This window comes from Oncorhynchus nerka, linkage group LG14, assembly GCF_034236695.1.
Source record: "Oncorhynchus nerka isolate Pitt River linkage group LG14, Oner_Uvic_2.0, whole genome shotgun sequence".
Classification (NCBI taxonomy): Eukaryota; Metazoa; Chordata; class Actinopteri; order Salmoniformes; family Salmonidae; genus Oncorhynchus; species Oncorhynchus nerka.
In genome coordinates this window covers 40,294,518-40,312,767 of record NC_088409.1, presented here as the reverse complement: position 1 = coordinate 40,312,767, position 18,250 = coordinate 40,294,518, and the positions used below count along the sequence as shown (strand labels likewise).

The following is an 18,250-nucleotide window of genomic DNA, read 5'->3' as shown; positions in this document are numbered from 1 at the left end:
TTTTATTACGTCAATGAGCCAATGTTCTATCTCCGTTTTGGATGTGCTATGTTGTCATTTCTCTGTGTGACAGTGCTGTAATTATATTTAGGAAGGAAACGAGAGAGCCTAAGCTGGCTATCTTAGACCCTGCATTGCTACTGTTTGTCAGAATCCATGTTTACATTGGCATTTTCCAATGAAGTTGTCAAAATGACTGAAAGGAAACGAATGCATGCATGGACCCACACAGGCAGGCAGGCAGCCAGGCAAAAGCCAACCCTACTGTGTGCATTTCTGCACATACAAACACGCACGCATGCACTGAAATGTGCTTCTTGACTACAGCCATCACTCTAGCATTCATCACCCTCCCCTCTCAGTTCGCAGGTCATGCATTTACACGGCATGTATGGCATCTCTGTGTGTTTGTGTGTGTTAACGTTCTTGTGTGTGTGTACAGGATGTATGCTTTTCCAATGGAGGATAGTTGGAGGAAAGGGGGGGGGGGGGGTCTCCCCGTATAATGTGGTCTTTAATAAAGACACAGGTTGCCAGATTGGAAGTGTCAGTGTGTTGCAGCATGCAGTCTCTCAGGGTGATTTATGACAGTGCTGCGAGGCTATTAGATTATGGGCTCCAGCTCTGCTCCGTGTGGGTGATAAGAACAGCCTACAGCCATGGGAAAACTCCCCGTTCACGCGCCTCATTTCAGGGGGACATTGCAGTTTTTTTCACAAGGTGCCATCTGAAGGAAATTGTATCCAAGCACATTTGCCTGTCTTGTGGGTATATCAGCGTTCCCATTTAATGTTTTATCCTTTATCCTTTTGGGAGTCTTGCTAAGAAAGGGGAAGTAGTGAATTATTATCATCAGCACTCAAAGTATTTTAACATCACTGTCTCATTTTCACCTCTTGGGCTGCTGGCTCCAATAAATGGACCATAATCAAAATAACTGAATCCACTTACATGCGATTCTGTATAATTTTGACAAACCGTTCTTACCTTAGAAGCAGAACAACAACCAAATCTGCAACTCTGCAGTTTCTCCATTTCACCATGGGCCTGAAAAGGGGCTGTGGGGAGAGAGAGGGGTTAGGTCGCGAGGACAGAGCGCTGTGGTCAGAGTTAGCGCTGCAGCACGCCGCGGCTAAAAGGCCAGTTGTCAACCGCCGGTGAAAGAAAACAATGGGGCATCGGCTGGAGCGCCTGGGGGGAAAAGGACGAGTCAGGGTCGCTTTCAATTAGCGCAGCGGGCCATCTCTACAGCTAGCCACAGGGGCCAGGAGGAGGTGGCGGTGAGGGGTGAGGAGAGGAGTGGGTGAAGGGGATAGGGGAGCAGGTGCAGCACAGCGCGAAAGAGAGAGACAGAGCGAGAAAGAGAGTCGTGCTTGTCCCCGACTGCCCAAGGAATAACGCTTTTGCCTGGAAGGAAGCAAAGGGTATGTGTGTGTGTGTGTGTGTGTGTGTGTGTGTGTGTGTGTGTGTGTGTGTGTGTGTGTGTGTGTGTGTGTGTGTGTGTGCGCTTCGGGAGTGAAATGTAGAGAGGCTTACTGTTTGAAACCATGACGGAATCCTGACAACACCTCGTTGGGAAGAAAGCGTAATGACATCTCATACTGTCAAAAATCCTGATGAGGGTCTTCTAATGATTCATAAGACTTGAGAGGAGAAGAGCAAGGATCAGACAAAGGACCTCTTCTGTAAATCCCATTATAGTAGTCTATCACTCTGACATTCTATACTGGGGATTTTTGTTTTTCGTTTTTTACTTAACTGACTTGCCTAGTTAAGTAAAGGTTAAGAACAAATTATTATTTACAATGACGGCCTACCCCAGCCAAACCCAGACGACGCTGAGCCAATTGTGCGCTGCCCTATGGGACCCCAAATCACGGCCGGATGTGATACAGCCTGGGACAGGATGAGGCAGTCCGGCTGCACTGTATTCAGGAATAATGAGTTGCCTTTTTGATTTCTGGATTGGCCAATAAATCGTATTTTCCCTTCAAAATAACCTGATGAGTTTGGAAGTAGGACACTACAGTATGTTGTTTCACACACTGTACACACACTCCTGAGGTTTCTGTGCTCCAGCTGGCAGGATATGACTTGCTTTCATGTGGATGCTCGCATACACGCACCCACAATGATATGTGTCGGATCCATGCATAAGTGGATTTGTTTCTATTGTGGGTATTGGCGTGTTGTAAAAACATACAGTATACACACACAAACTCCCAGCGTGCACACACATGAGTTTTTCCAACCATGATCTATGCCTGACCACCAGTTACCAAGGGCAACACGTAAGGCCGACACATACAAACACATAAGCACAGCATTGGACGCATTAATATGCACATACATGCAAACATTGCACCGTAGGGCTCTCCAGAGGGTGGTACGGTCAGCCCAACGCATCATCAGGGGAAACTCTGCCTCCCCTCCAGGTTATCTACAGCAACCGGTGTCACAGGAAGGCCAAGAAGATCATCAAGGTTCTTAGCCGCCTAAACCTCGCCCTGTTCTCCCCGCTACCATCGAGAACCCGGAGACAGTTAACGTGCATCAAAGCTGGGACCAAGAGACTGATAAGAAGCTGTTTATCTCCAGGCCATCAGACTGTTAAACAGTCATCACTAGCTGGCCTCCGCCCATTACCATGCCCTGATTCTTAGATACTGTCACAAGCCGGCTACCACCCGGTACTCTACCCTGCAACTTAGAGACTGCTGCTGTACATAGTCATTGAACACTGGTCACTTTAATAATGTTTACATATTGTTTAACCCACTTTAAATGTACAGTATATACTGTATTTTAGTCATGGCTCATCCTATATAACTAATTTTCTATTCACATACTGTCCCAACTGTCTATACACACCATTTACATACGTACACTCTCTTGATAGTTTATTAGATACACGCACCTGATTCCAGATAGCAAGTCACATGACCATGGCTTGCTATATAAAGCAGGCAGACAGGCATTGAGGCATTCAGTTACTGTTCGATTAAACGTTAGAATGGGCAAAACTAGTGACCTAAGTGACTATGAGCGTGGTATGATCGTCCTTGCCAGGTGTGCCGGTTTCAGTATCTCAGAATCGGACGGCGCACTGGGATCTTCACGCACGACAGTGTCTAGGGTTTACCGAGAATGGTGCGACAAACAAAAAGCATCCAGTCAGCGGCAGTCCTGTGGGCAACAACAGCTCGTTGATGAGGTCGAAGGAGAATGGCAAGAATGGTGCAAGCTAACAGGCGGTTCACAAACAGACAAGTAACAGTGCAGAACGGCATCTTGGGATGCACAATTCGTCAGTCCTTGTCACTGATGGGCTATTGCAGCAGATGACTACACTGGGTTCCACTCCTATCAGCTAAAAACAAGAGAGGCTCCAGTAGGCACGCAATCACTGACACTGGACAATTGAGGAGTGGAAAAGCATTGCTTGGTCCGACGAATCCCAGTTCCTGTTGCGTCATGCTGAGTCAGGATTTGCCGTAAGCAGCATGAGTCCATGGGCCCCATCCTTTCTGGTGTCAATGGTACAGGCTTTTCGAGGAGGTGTAATGGGGTGGAGAATGTATTCCTGGCACACATTAGGTCCCTTGATACCAATTGAGTAACGTTCCCATGCCCCGAATTCAGGCTGTTCTGGAGGCTAAGGGGGGTCCAACCCGGTACTAGTGTGTGTGTGTTTATATTTACGGAATTTAATATATCCACTGCTGTACATATCATTCTTAGTATGTACAGTTGAAGTCTGAAGTTTACATACACCTTAGCCAAGTACATTTAAACTCAGTTTTTCACAATTCCTGACATTTAATCCTAGTAATAATTCCCTGTTTTAGGTCAGTTACTTTATTTTAAGAATGTTAAATGTCAGAATAAGAGTAGAGAATATTTTATTTCTTTCAGCACATTCCCAGTGGGTCAGAAGTTTACATACACTGGTTGCATTGCCTTTACATTTTGTAACTTGGGTCAAACATTTCGGGTAGCCTTCCACAAGCTTCCCACAATAAGTTGGCTGAATGTTGACCCATTCCTCCTGACAGAGCTGGTGTAACTGAGTCAGGTTTGTAGGCCTCCTTGCTCGCACACGCTTTTTCAGTTCTGTCCACATATATTCTATGGGATTGATGTCAGGGCTTTGTGATGGCCACTTCAATACCTTGACTTTGTTTTCCTTAAGCTATTTTGCCACAGTATTTTGCCACAACTTTATGAAGTATGCTTGGGGTCATTTTCCATTTGAAAGACCCATTTGAGACGAAGCTTTAACTTCCTGGCTGTTTCTTGAGATGTTGCTTCAATATAGCCACATAATTTTCCCTCCTCATGAAGCCATCTATTTTGTGAAGTGCAGCAGTCCCTCCTGCAGAATGATTCTGCCATGCTTCACGGTTGGGATGTGTTCTTCGGCTTGCATGACTCCCCCTTTTTCCTCCAAACATAATGATGGTCATTATGGCCAAACAGTTCTATTTTTGTTTCATCAGACCAGAGGACTTTTCTCCAAAAAGTACGATCTTTGTCTCCATGTGCAGTTGCAAACCGTAGTCTGGCTTTTTAATGGCGGTTTTGGAGCAGTGGCATCTTTCTTGCTGAGTGGCCTTTCAGGTTATGTGGATATAGGACTCATTTTACTGTGGATATAGATACTTTTGTACTGGTTTCCTCCAGCATCTTCACAAGGTCCTTTGCTGCTGTTCTGGGATTGATTTGCACTTTTCGCACCAGAGTACGTTCATCTCTAGGAGACGGAATGCGTCTCCTTCCTGAGCGGTATGACAGCTGCACGGTCCCATGGTGTTTATACTTGCATACTATTGTTTATACAGATGAATGTGGGATCTTCAGGCATTTGGAGATTGCTCCCAAGGATGAACTAGACTTTTTGAGGTCTACAATTGTTTTTTTCTGAAGTCTTGGCTGATTTCTTTTGATTTTCCCATGATGTCAAGCAAAGAGGCACTGAGTATGAAGGTAGGCCTTGAAATACATTCACAGGTACACCTCCAATTGACTCAAAATCAGAAGCTTCTAAAGCCAGGACATTTCTGAAATTGTCCAATCTGTTTACATAGACTAAGTTGACTGTTCCTTTAAACTTCTGACCCACTAGAATTGTGATACAGTGAATTATAAGTAAAATAATCTGTCTGTAAATAATTGTTGGAAAAATTACTTGTGTCATGCACAAACTAGATGTCCTAACCGACTTGCCAAAACTATAGTTTGTTAACAAGACATTTGTGGAGTGGTTGAAAAACTATTTTTAATGACTCCAGCCTAAGTGTATGTAGCCTTTGACTTCAACTGTATTGTGTAAATTCATCGGGTATACACCGAGTATACCAAACATTAAGAACACCTTCCTAATATTGAGTTGCACCCCAGCCCTTTTTCCCCCTGAACTGCCTCAATTCATCAGGTCATGAACTCTACAAGGTGTCGATGGCGTTCACCATGTTGACTTCCCACAGTTGTCAAGTTGGCTGGATGTCCTTTGGGTGGTGGACTATTCTTGATACACACAAGAAACTATTGCGTGTGAAAACCCCAGTAGAGTTGCAGTTCTTGACACAAACTGGTGCGCCTGGTACCTACTATCATACCCCATACAAATATTTTGTCTTGCCCATTTACCCTCTGAATGGCACACACACAATCCATGTCTCAATTGTCTCACGACTAGAAAATCCTTCTTTAACCTGTCTCCTCCCCTCCATCTACACTGATTGAAGTGGATTTAACAAGTTACATCAATGAGGGATCATAGCATTCACCTAGATTCACCTAGTCTGTGTCATGGCAAGAGCAGGTGATCTTAATGTTTTGTACACTCAGTGTATCTACGTATGGATTACATTTGACGTACTGTTACAGGCTATTTGGGTTGTTAATTGGATTTGGACATTTTGGACATTTCTTATTTGTTTGATTTATATGTGTACTTTTTGACATGTCACTGCATTGTTAGGCACTAGTAAATTAAGCATTTTGTTTCACCCGCTATAACATCTGCTAAACTGTATGCGACCAATAAACTTTGATTTGCACATGTCTGCGATCAGTGCGATGGATAGGTCAACAATTAGAATCCTATACAGAAAGGCATTGACATGACTGCATGTTTTAGGCTTTTCCAATGTGGTGAATGGGCCCTTCTGGAGAATACAGATCTCAGTGTGTCATGGCTGTAATGAGGTTTATTAACTTTATCTCAAAGGAAGGTTAGAAGATTACAGAAAGTGTTGTCCATCAGAAACAATCATTGCACATTTGCCTAATCTACATCTCTGTCTTATCAAAGTGTGTAGCCAGATGTCGATGGCTAAGAAGATACCTCCAAAGGAAATGTGAGGAAAGACCTAGCAAATGAAAGTAACGATATCATCAGGATGGGTGATTTGGTGTACAAGGCGTTGAGTTAATTTCGTTCAGCAGACACACACTGTGCAATAATGGAAAACGCCTCTATTGAGAAGCTGCTTGATCAATTCCTCGTTTCTACCAAGTGCATGTTGCACAAATGTTCCTGTATCTCAAATGACATACCCTCTCAACCCTGGCGTCAACCAAAGAAACTGAACAGGCAACCCCAGTCTACCCAACCCCCTCACAGTTTACGCTACCCGTTTCAGCATTCAGTATCCCTATCTCTGAATGCCAGCATGTCAAATGCACTCCCCTATCAGTTGCCAGCTAGGTCTCCAGGCTACTACATTCTCCTCCCCTAAAAGACTGCAATTAATCCAATTAGTAATCAATCAGCCATCCGGGCCCCATGTCTCCCCCAAGCTAATGGAGGATATGACAGCCGGGCCCTGCATTATTAATACCTGCATTTCAGGAGCCCAGGGGCCCCGAGGCGCCAGGGGCCATTGATCACCTCAGCAGCAGAGCGAACCAGCGCAATGCCTAGAGGGAGATATCTGGAGGGAAGAATGATCTGAGATATGGAGGGAGGATGTGGAGGAGGGGGGGAGGGTTTGCAAAGACTTTTAAGGAGGACACTGAATAGGTTTTTTGGAAGACGGGAGGAATTGCACATAAATGGTAGGAGGTGAAGGTTTGAAGTGGTAGAGATAAAGAAAGGAGGCAAGAGGTGAGGAGCCTGCAAGGGAAGGAGGAGGGATTTGAGGGCAGAGATGAACTGGGCATGAGGGGGAGTAGTGCCTTTTTTTAAACCTGGTTTGCATTCGCCCTTTTGCAGGTTTTAATATTATAATTTCTTCCATCCTAGCCACATGTCCTCATCCGCTTGCATGCGCCTCCCCTACTGGAAGTCAAGGTGTTTTGGTACTTCCCACGTTAACTATACCATACAGGTCAATAGTCTACCAGTCTGTTTATCCTGTCCTTTATCCACCATTCATAGTGACAATAGTGGTAGGTGGATTGTTTGTTAGTTTGCATATTGCAGATCTGGACAATCATACTACATGTAAAATCATTCAAAGCTGCACCAATTTTCAATGTAAGTGGAAAGAACAGTGAAGACATGAGACACGCAGCTCCCTTATTGCTCGTTGGGAACAGTACAAGTATCCTACCTAGATTAACCTACAACACAACATTAAAATGAATAATTTCAGTATTGTTTTCAAGTGAGTACAACATTCTACTCTAGGCTGTAAACTGCAGTGAAAATATCATTTGAATAACAGTGCCCTGTGATTTGAATATTTCATTCCATTTGGATCAGGGGGTCTACTGAACAGTTTATAAGGCATAGAGAGGCACAGTAGCAAGCCAGTCTGGCTGTATTTTAAGTTGTGATACTGAGATGCGCTGTCTGTTGTGGATCATCATTCTCTCAAGTCGTCCTATAAAAATGTGGCCACATATGCTCCCAGCAGGCCCAGTTATTCAGGAAAGCTGAACGTGTGGTCTGCCTCCTCTCCGGTATTCCTTACGCACGTAGAACCAATAAAGCTTATATATACCCTAAATATTTGTCATTTAACTTTTAAAATGCATTACCTTTCATGTGTGGCATAAACACAACCATTCACAATTAGGGGACTGGACTATACCAGTATCGCGATACTCGTTAGTATTGTGGCAAGGAGACAAAACACAAAATGGATTTAACTTCTTTATGAAATCTGCCCTAATGTTGGAAACAAATATCTCACTGGGGAAAAAACGGGTGGAATCAACATTGTTTCCACTAGGGATGGGCATGAGTACTCGAATGGACGTCAAAGCTCAATCTTGAACCAGAGATTATTTGGTGGAATGTGCTTTGTGGATGCCCAAAATGGCAAGTGAAATTCTTCACAAAGTTCATGTGCATTTGCGGGGCACAACCAAGAAGAAACCAAGCCAAGCATCACACAGTCCTTCTCCTTAAATTCCCTTTCCCCTCCCTGTCTCATTCGCTCAGTTGTTTTCTGACCGCTCCCTAAACACATGCATGCTGATTGCACACACATGCTCCTGTTAGGTTTACAAAAAGAAATGCCTATAATAACGGATCTAACTAATGGAATACACAAGCTACATTCCTTGTCAAATGACAAACATTTTATCACACATTCAAAATGGACTGGTTGATTGAAGTAGGAAAATACACTGAGTGTACCAAACATTTCCATGACGTAGACTGACCAGGTGAAAGCCATGATCCATTTTAGAATTGGTTAGCCTAAACATAGACTGGTTTCACACTGAAAATACACAAACCTGCTCACCGAACAAATGCCATGGCCATACGTTATCACCATGCAGTATTCAATGTGGAATTGTTAATCCATTGAGGAAAATTCCAAAGAACAGTTTGAATATTCTAAATGGAATGTTTGTATATTGAAAGATAGATCTCGGTTTGTAACCCTGAAAAAAAAATATTTCAACTCGCCGTATCGAGCCCCATTTCAAATGATCACTCTTTGAGAATAGCTGTTCCAGACCCGAGATGCACATCACTTCGCACTGGCATTATGTTCTATTTCATGCTGTTATTTTACATGTTATTTTTTTTTACTTATCACTATGAGATAGGTGTCTTGACTGTGATAAGGGCTCAGGAGATAAGGCCTGCTATATTAACAAAGCAAAACTATGCCATTGCCGCCATAGGCTTCTACAAGCAAGCCCCACTGCTGAGGTTACTGCTTTTTTGAAGATTGTGTTCCACAATATAATATCACCAGTTGACTCATACACCAAAAAAAATCATGCGAGTACTTGAACAGTAATAAAATGTGAAATGCCCATCCCTAGTGTCCATACCATTTCAACCAAGAAAATCAATGTGATCAAATAAAATCAATTCGTCACATGCTTAGTAAACAACCGTTGTAGACTAACAGTGAAATGCAGGTCATTTTACAACAGAGTAAACAGCAGAGTTAAAAGGGATGACGTTGAATCAATGTGGAAAACTGATTGGATTTGCAAAAAGTAATCAATGTAAGGGCATTTTGTCTTATTTTTTTACCTGACTTTTAACCTAAAACCATATTTGTTGAATTCATGTTAACTCAACCAAATGTAAATCAAAACTACATTTTGAACTGACATCTGTGCCCAGTGGGATCATTATGATGTCATCCAGAGTCACGTTTATTTATTTTTCAAGATATAGCACACAATAGTTTACATACAGTAGGTTTTTTAAGGACCAAAGAGTTTGGGCTGCTTTATGTTTTCATTTTTGCCATGGAAGAAACATTGCGATACTGGTATTGTCACAGACCTAGTCACAATGTTTTAATCTGATTAGACTACTTCAGAAATCTCCTGTAGGTTATCTGTGCACATTCGTCCAAAATATAATTCCAGTCTCCAAACTGTGCAGATTGTGGTGTTGAAATCTCAAACCGTGACATTAACGCGGCAAAAGTCGGTATGCTTTGCTTATTGGTTGTGATGTGTTGGCACAGAAACCTGTTGGTGGAAAATTTGTTGTATATATTTCACATGATTATAAATAAAGCATCAAAATGTTGAAAATGTGATTTCCACTTGGCTGATCATTATCTGCAGCCAGCTATGATCGTAGTGTAATGAGAATGGCAGGGGGAGTGGCTCGTCCATTGTGGTCGGCAAACCCTTAACCTTCTGGCCCGTAGCCCTGCTTGGCATCGACTGAGTCACAAAAGCATGCTGATGTGACAAAGTCAATATCCACATTAATAAATATTTTTTTACAGTTCAAAGGGAGGTTCATGTGAAAATATTAGTAATTATTTTGGGGGGGTGATGACACCAAGTTGGACTAGCTGTCCTTAAGGCAGGGGAAACGGAGGCTCAGTGCGGACAATCCAAGACAATAAGATTAGAAATTATTGGACAAAATCTGAATAGTAAAAACATGATGAATGATTTATATTCTCCATATTTATGTGTGCACCAAAACCAATTCTCTCAACTTCGGTTCCAGGGCATGGTATGGTTTGTTTTAAGAAAAAAAAAGTAGAAGTTTTAACTTCGTGAAAGCTATACTGCAAGTCAATCCATGTTGGGCTGGGGAAAACAAACAAACAAGCAAGCACAAACAACAAAACGCCCTGCTCATACCTTCTCTTGGTCTCTACTCTGAAAAGACACATTGTGTGCCAACGAAATCAGCTCACCATAATTTGAGCTATCCTATGTGCCAGAGGCTGCTAAATGAGCTATTCAACAGATGTTGACAGGGCCTCTGATGGTTTAGTGTCACTCCAAAATGGCTACTCTGTGCCAAATGTGACCACTGTGGTCTTAACTATGTGAAAAGGGAAATCAGTTGTAGAGGGTATTTGTAGTTGAGCACTGACATCAATCCTGTACAGCAAACTTCTGTCTCCCATGATTGGGAACCTATTTAATTTGGCATGTAGACCAACACGCATCCACTTACTGACCCACACCGTGTGAGCGAAGGTTCGCGTCCCCCTCTTCACCACATAGGTTTAATCACTGTGGGTCGTTATGCCAAGGAACCCACGCTAGCCTAGTTAATGTGGAGAATGCTGGGTTGGTTCTGGGTTTATAGCCCTATTCATTAGACCACTGTTGGTTAGGCTCCTGAGTCACTCTGCAGTCTATAGCAGCTGCAGTCAGCTGGGTTAATATCCAGGGGGGTCAGAGACACTGATGTCCTCCATCCGCTGGGCTGTGTGAGTCAGTTCAGTGAGTGGACATACTTTAGTAATCACAGGATGTAAGGGAGAGCTCCAGGGTCACGACCTGCAATCCGCAGCCATTTGTGTGCGTTCGTGTGCGCATGAATGGATGTGCGGCGGGGGCGTATTTGTGGGCGCAAGACGCATCGACCACATGACATTAGTCAGCGCTGGTTGTTAGCGATGGGCGCAAGAGTCATCGACCACATGCCATTAGTCTGGAATGGATTGAAAGGAAATTCATCTGTCACGGGTTCCCATCACTGCAAGGGGGTTTCTTTAGGAGAGATGGTAAAGCCATGACGATACAGTTAGCTGACAAGGCCGGTTATAATTCAATCTCCCAGATGGTTCTGAAGCTCATAAACAAGCTTCAGTGGAATAGCCATTTGTAACACAGAGTTGTTAACAGCAACTTTATATGAAGTACCAGTAGGCTGTTAGCGTTACTATGTAACAAACAACCTTAGATGATTGACAGCTCTTTTTTCCATTAGTGTCTATATTCCACATCCATTGTAGGCTGTTTGAATAATCTAAACAATTTGAGACTATGGGGAAATGGATAAGTATAGAGATAAGTTCTCACACTATACTGTAGCTCCGCAGCTTCTCTGTCGCCTCACCGCCTCAACCCCTGTGGAGCCCCGCGCATCTGGTTCTATTTAGAGCTCATCTGCTTGTGTTATGCTGCTATGTTAAGACAGTAAAGCGACTGAGGAGATTATGCTAAGAGGATGTTTGCCCCCCTCCGCACGTCTTCCTCAGTCATGGGTCAGCGGCCCGTTGCAGTATCCTGCCGAGGCTGTGCGTTGAAAAGGCAGAGGTTATTAGCCTGTGTGTTTGCAGCTCAGCTGTACTGTCCCTCCCGTTGTTTACGTACTGGACCATCACTGCTGCAGCGCACCGCTCATGTTGTTCGTCTCTTGTTTTTTTTTTCTCTCACAGGAAGTTTGCTGAGGATTGCAAAACTAATTGTGAAAATATCTGAGGGGGGTTTCAACCCCCTGATCCTCCCCCAACTGCACAACCCCTCCGTACTTATCGGATCGGACCCTCTGAATTCTTCAACTCTGTTGGGAGGAACCAAAGATCGACTGGGCCATTTGACGGTGTAACCAATAACCATCCATCTGTACTGATACAGAAAGTGAGTACTGTCACCATTATTCTTCCCTCTTCATGTCTACATTTCAGACATAGAATCTTGGCTTGGAAACAGGATCCAAAGTAGTCTAACCCGTGGGTTTAGATGGAGTATGACGTCAAACATGCTGGGTGTAATAAATGATGACTCGTATCTAATTGGTGTTCTATAGCTCAAAGGTCACCGAGTGGTGTGCTATGATGCCTGCAGTTGATGTTTCAATGTCCTTCCGGATAACACCAGTAGCTGACTACGTGAGCCCTCACATCATGAAGTGATTGTTGTCCGCAGTGGAAATGAGCCCTTCAGGACTTTCATTTGAAACCTTATCTGTATAGGCCCGGCTTTGATGGACAACCGCCCTCAATGCTTTATATAACAACACAGCTGCAATTCTGTCTCTGTCACCCTTTTCACTCCCGGTTGCCCGTATTTTCAGCCTTTTGACGGGACGAGGGTTCACATTGGACACACCTGCGTTCATACCCCTTGATGTGCATTGGCTTTGTACTGATAGCCCTCTTTTGGCCGGCTATGTATACAAACACCACGGGCCATTGTGTAGCGTTGTGCATCAATCAAAGTGAGTACATGCCAGCCACTTCCATTGTTGTCAAATATGTTAGCAGGCAAACAATGCATTAGGGTTTGGTGTGCAGGCCATGTAGACAGAGGATATAGGTGTTGTGCTCAATTGGTCACAGGCAGAGTAGTTGGGTGTCTACAGCTGGCTCTGATATGGTTGGCCATTTTCTGCTTTTCATTATGGCTGCCACAAACGGTAAAATGGGAAGGAACACCAGTCAGTGGGAGCATAGGCATGTAATGTGATCAGACTGGCGGGACTTGTCACAGCAAACAGTGTGTGTGTGTATATGAGAGGACTGTGTCTCTCACATTGCTTTCATACCTTGTCACCCACTCATTTCGCAATAAAGCACTGTCCCCGTCCCACTGGCCTCACACACTGGCACAAATGTGTGATATTCTATTCATCATCCATGCATCGCTGCAAAGGTTGTTTCACTGCTTTTTCTAGTGAAAGATGGTAAGAAATAAGCTCTGATTTGTAGTGTACACCTTTAATGCCTTGGTTGGCACCAGTTTATTGCCCTGTCCCAAACCTCACTACTCTATAACAGCTCCTATAAGACATTCATCCAACCTTTTCCATTGCCACTGGAGGGTCTTCACTGATCTGTCTGATAACTAGAAAACACTAATTTCATCCTCAAAACTGAACCCCCTTTCATCCTTAAGGCTCAGTTAGTCTCACCAATCTTACCAAACACTATAAACCCGTAGCTGATATTGATGTTTTTTTCATGAGAAAGTCTACCTAATTCGACATAAAGCTAAAGGTGTTTTGTGGTTGTAGAATCAGTATGAAAATCGAAATGTGCACAAAAATTTGCTAGCTAACTAGCGACCTGCTTTCTGGCTGAAATCAAATTGTATTGGTCACATACACATTTAGCAGATGTTATTGCAGGTGTAGGGAAATGCTTGTGTTACTAGCTTCAACAGTGCAGAAATATGTGTAACAATTCACAACAACACACACAAATCTAAAAGTAAAGTAATGGAATTAAGAAATATTTAAATATTAGGACGAGCAATGTCAGTGGCATTAAATAGAATACAGCAAATACATATGAGACGAGTCAGGCCGACTCTTTTCTCTGTATACATCAATGATGTCGCTCTTGCGGCTGGTGATTCTCTGATCCACCTCTACGCATAAGACACCATTCTGTATACTTCTAGCCCTTCTTTGGACACTGTGTTAACTAACCTCCAGATGAGCTTCAATGCCATACAACTGCTCTTAAATGCAAGTAAAACTAAATGCATGCTCTTCAACCGATTGCTGCCCGCACCTGCCCGCCCGCCTAGCATCACTACTCTGGACGGGTCTGACTTAGAATATGTGGACAACTACAAATACCTAGGTGTCTGGTTAGACTGTAAACTCTCCTTCCAGACTCATATTAAGAATCCAAAATGAAATCTAGAATCAGCTTCCCATTTCGCAACAAAGCATCCTTCACTCATGCTGACAAACAAACTCTTGTAAAACTGACTATCCTACCGATCCTTGACTTCGGCGATGTCATTTACAAAATAGCCTCCAACACTCTACTCAGCAAATTGGGTGCAGTCTATCTCAGTGCCATCCGTTTTGTCACCAAAGCCCCATATACTACCAACCACTGCGACCTGTATGCTCTCGTTGGCTGGCCCTCACTACACATTTGTTGCCAAACCCACTGGCTCCAGGTAATCTTCAAGTCTCTGCTAGGTAAAGCACCGCCTTATCTCAGCTCACTGGTCACCATAGCAGCACCCACCCGTAGCAAGCGCTCCAGCAGTTATATTTCACTGGTCACCCCCAAAGCCAATTCCTCCTTTTCCTCCTCCTTTCCTTCCAGTTCTCTGCTGCCAATGACTGGAACGAATGACAAAAATCACTGAAGCTGGAGACTCATATCTCCCTCACTAACTTTAAGCATCAGCTATCAAAGCAGTTTACAGATCTTTGCACCTGTACATAGCCCATCTGTAAATAGCCCATCCAACTACCACATCCCCATATTGTTATTTATTTTATTTATATATTTTTTGCACCCCAATATAGCTCCTTTGCACCCCAATATCTCTACTTGCACATTCATCTTCTGCACATCTATCACTCCTGTGTTTATTTGCTAAAATGTTATTATTTCGCCACTAAGGCCTATTTATTGCCTTACCTCCCTACTCTTACGTCATTTGCACACACTATATGGACGTTTCTATTGTATTATTGACTGTACGTTTGTTTATTCCATGCGTACCTCTGTGTTGGTTTTTGTCGCACTGCTTTGCTTTATCTTGGCCAGGTCGCAGTTGTAAATGAGAACTTGTTCTCAACTGGACTACCTGGTTAAATAAAGGTGAAATAAAAATAAATTTATAAAAGCAGTATGTAAGCTAGTGATGGCTATCTAACAGTCTGATGGCCTTGAGATTTGAAGTTGTTTTTCAGTCTCTTGGTCCCAGCTTTGGTGCACCTGTACTGACCATGCCTTCTGGATGATAGCGGGGTGAACAGGCTGTGACTCGGTGGTTGATGATCTTTTTGGCCTTCCTGTGACATCGCTGTAGGTGTCTTGGAGGGCAGGCAGTGTGCCCCTGGTGATGCGTTGGGCAGACCGCACCACCCTCTGGAGAGCTCGGTTGTTGCAGGCGATGCAGTTGCCGTAACAGGCGCATCTGTTAAAGTTTGTGAAGTTCATAGGGGCCAAGCCAAATTCCTTCAACCTCCTGAGGTTGATGTGGTGCTGTTGCGCCTTCTTCACCACGCTGTCTGTGTTGGGTGCACAATTTCAGATCCTCAATGACGTGTACGACGAGGAACTTGAAGCTTTCCACCTTCTCCACTGCGGTCCCTTTGATGTGGATAGGGCCATGCTCCCTTTGCTTTTTCCTGAAGTCCACGATCAGGTCCTTCGTTTTGTTGACGTTCTGGGGGAGGTTATTTCCCTGGTACCACTCCGCCAGGACCCTCACCTCCTCCCTGTAGGCTGTCTCGTCATTGTTGGTACTCAGGCCTACTATGGTTGTGTCGTCTGCAAACTTAATGATTGAGTTGGAGGCGTGTGTGGCTACGCAGTCATGGGTGAACAGGGAGTACAGGAGGGGGCTGAGCATGCACCCTTGTGGGGCCCCAGTGTTGAGGATCAGCGAAGTGGAGATGTTATTTCCTACCTTCACCACCTGGGGGCCGGCCTGTCAGGAAGTCCAAGACCCAGTTGCACAGGGTGGGGTTCAGACCCTGGGCCCTGAGCTTAATGATGAGCTTGGAGGGTACTATGGTGTTGAAGGCTGAGCTATAGTTAATGAACAGCATTCTTGCATAGGTATTCCTCTTGTCCAGAGGTGATAGGTCAGTGTGCAGTGCAATGGCGATTGCATCGTCTGTGGATCTATTGGGGCGGTAAGCAAATTGAAGTGGGTCTAGGATGTCATATTATAATAACAATATAAGAAATAACACACAGAAAAAAACGAAATACTGTGAAGTTCCTTAGGAGATAGAAGCAGAGCTGCCGTGTCTGTCGGCGCCATCTTTCCAGTCTCAAATCAATCTATATGAAGTTAAAGAGCTTCCAACAAGTTCACACACTCAGTGCTGAATACTCCCGTTAGCTAGTGTAGTGAAATTCTAGCTAATAGCACTAGTGAGTTTTCATGATAAGGCAGTTTCTGTTCTGCCGTGACTAGTGGGCTGAGTTCTGCAGCACAGCTGACCACTCTTTCGCAGCGTTATGGCATTGGCCAAATGTTACAAAGTAGCAAGGCACAGTGCCTGCTGTCAGTCAGACACATGCGGATTTCTTAAAAGAGTCCCATAACTTTGGTGCCGTACAACTTCATCAGCAAGCTGGCAAACTACCTACTCTAATGGCCATTCACTGGTTGGCTCAGCTGATCGAGCATTGCCGTAGTAGCCAGTGCATCATAGCTACGGAGAGTGGAGAATTAGGAACTAGTGTTAGGCCATCATGATTCTTAGAGATGATTCTTCCACGTTTGTTTAGACAGATGGCAACTGTATGTCACGTTAGAATGACGCCATCTTACGTGAGAAAATGCTGGAGAGTGTTCACCTCAATTAGGTCATTCTAATTCAGTTGGGTGCGAACTAAGTTCTGACACCAGTCCAAACCAGTAGTACCTCAATAAGTGTGCTGCCAGTGCTATTTTCCCCTTCCTTCCTTTCTTCTTTTCCCCACAGCCATCTTCCTCAATGTTAAAGGAGGGCATCACCACACATGAATGTGCTGTGACAAATTGGCTTGGGGACAAGGCAGATGGTGACTGGGAGGGGACTGGTTGTCATGCCATTTGGTGACATAAATTGATCTCGCGGAGCGGAACTCATGCTCCGCTTGTGTAATCCTGACTTGCTAACCCCCCTGCATACACACTTTCTCACACACACCCCTCCCTGCCCCCATTACTATCAATGATGTGTGCAGTGGATGCGCGCGTGACCTGTCACAGGCTCTCCGCTCCGCTACCCTGGAAAAGAAGGGACAAGGAGGGATTTGACATAGACGAGTCAGACTAATGGTAGGTCTAGGAGACTCAGGGGTTTACAGCAATATGGGCACTGTACATGTCAGGATGTCAACAACGAGATGTTCTGTTTACACAGTTGCCGTTGTCGACATTTGAGCAACGAGTTTGTGTCTGAATGTCCGAAGTCCCTGTGGACACTTCAAATAAATCCAGTTCCTTTGTTTCAACGCACGTTGATGCATGTTGCTTACTTTTGATTCATGCGTCAATATTTTGCTTACAGATGCAGCTTTCGTATTTTGTCATTCGACAGACTCCTGCCTCAAAGTAGTTTTTCCTCTGTTCATTGGTACGATTTGCATTTATCATCTCAAACCGTAGCGTGGTGGGTGGGTGGCTGGCTGGCTTAGGATAATTGTGGGCTTTGGCTCTTTTCACCTGGAGCGTGATGGGATAACTTTCCCACGATGACTTAATATTCTGTGAACACAATGCGTTAAGCTCCGGATATTGATCCACAGATCATTGCATCCTGTGGGACTTTCCCCTGAGCATCTGTGGGATCTTCTGTGTGGGAATGCTAATGCCCCAACCTCGGCTGGTCCTTAGAGACCATGGGAGGCAACACAGTGGAGATGAGTGAGAAAGAAACGAGCTAGGCTGGAGAAGCGTTCACAATATCTCCTCTGTGTGTTCTTCCTCTCAAGGAATTAAATAGCGACAAAGCGAAAACTTTCAACTGTGTTGTTTTCATTTTGATTGCATTTTAATGTAGGCCTATAGGGAAGATGGGCCATGTGGAGATGTTCATATTGCAACATATCCTCTTTTTTTATGTCCCTAACTTGTTTGATAAGATTAGTACAGATTTTCTCATGTGACCCCACATGGGACCCTGACCCCAAGTTTGGGAACA

The 18,250-nt window shown here is 44.1% G+C and overlaps 1 protein-coding gene across 5 annotated transcripts in view; it reads left to right on the top strand.

The window, feature by feature from the left end:
• The window catches only part of LOC115141049 (semaphorin-6D-like), a 131,126-nt gene that overhangs the window by 52,398 nt on the left and 60,478 nt on the right, over window positions 1-18,250 (top strand). For 4 of the 5 annotated variants that reach the window (XM_029679636.2, XM_029679639.2, XM_029679633.2 and 1 more), the window contains one exon: window positions 12,069-12,270. The exons of the other annotated variant lie outside the window; for it this stretch is intronic. The gene's annotated coding sequence lies outside the window, so the exon portion shown is untranslated. The remainder of the gene's footprint in view (window positions 1-12,068; window positions 12,271-18,250) is intronic. 5 annotated transcript variants of the gene reach the window in all.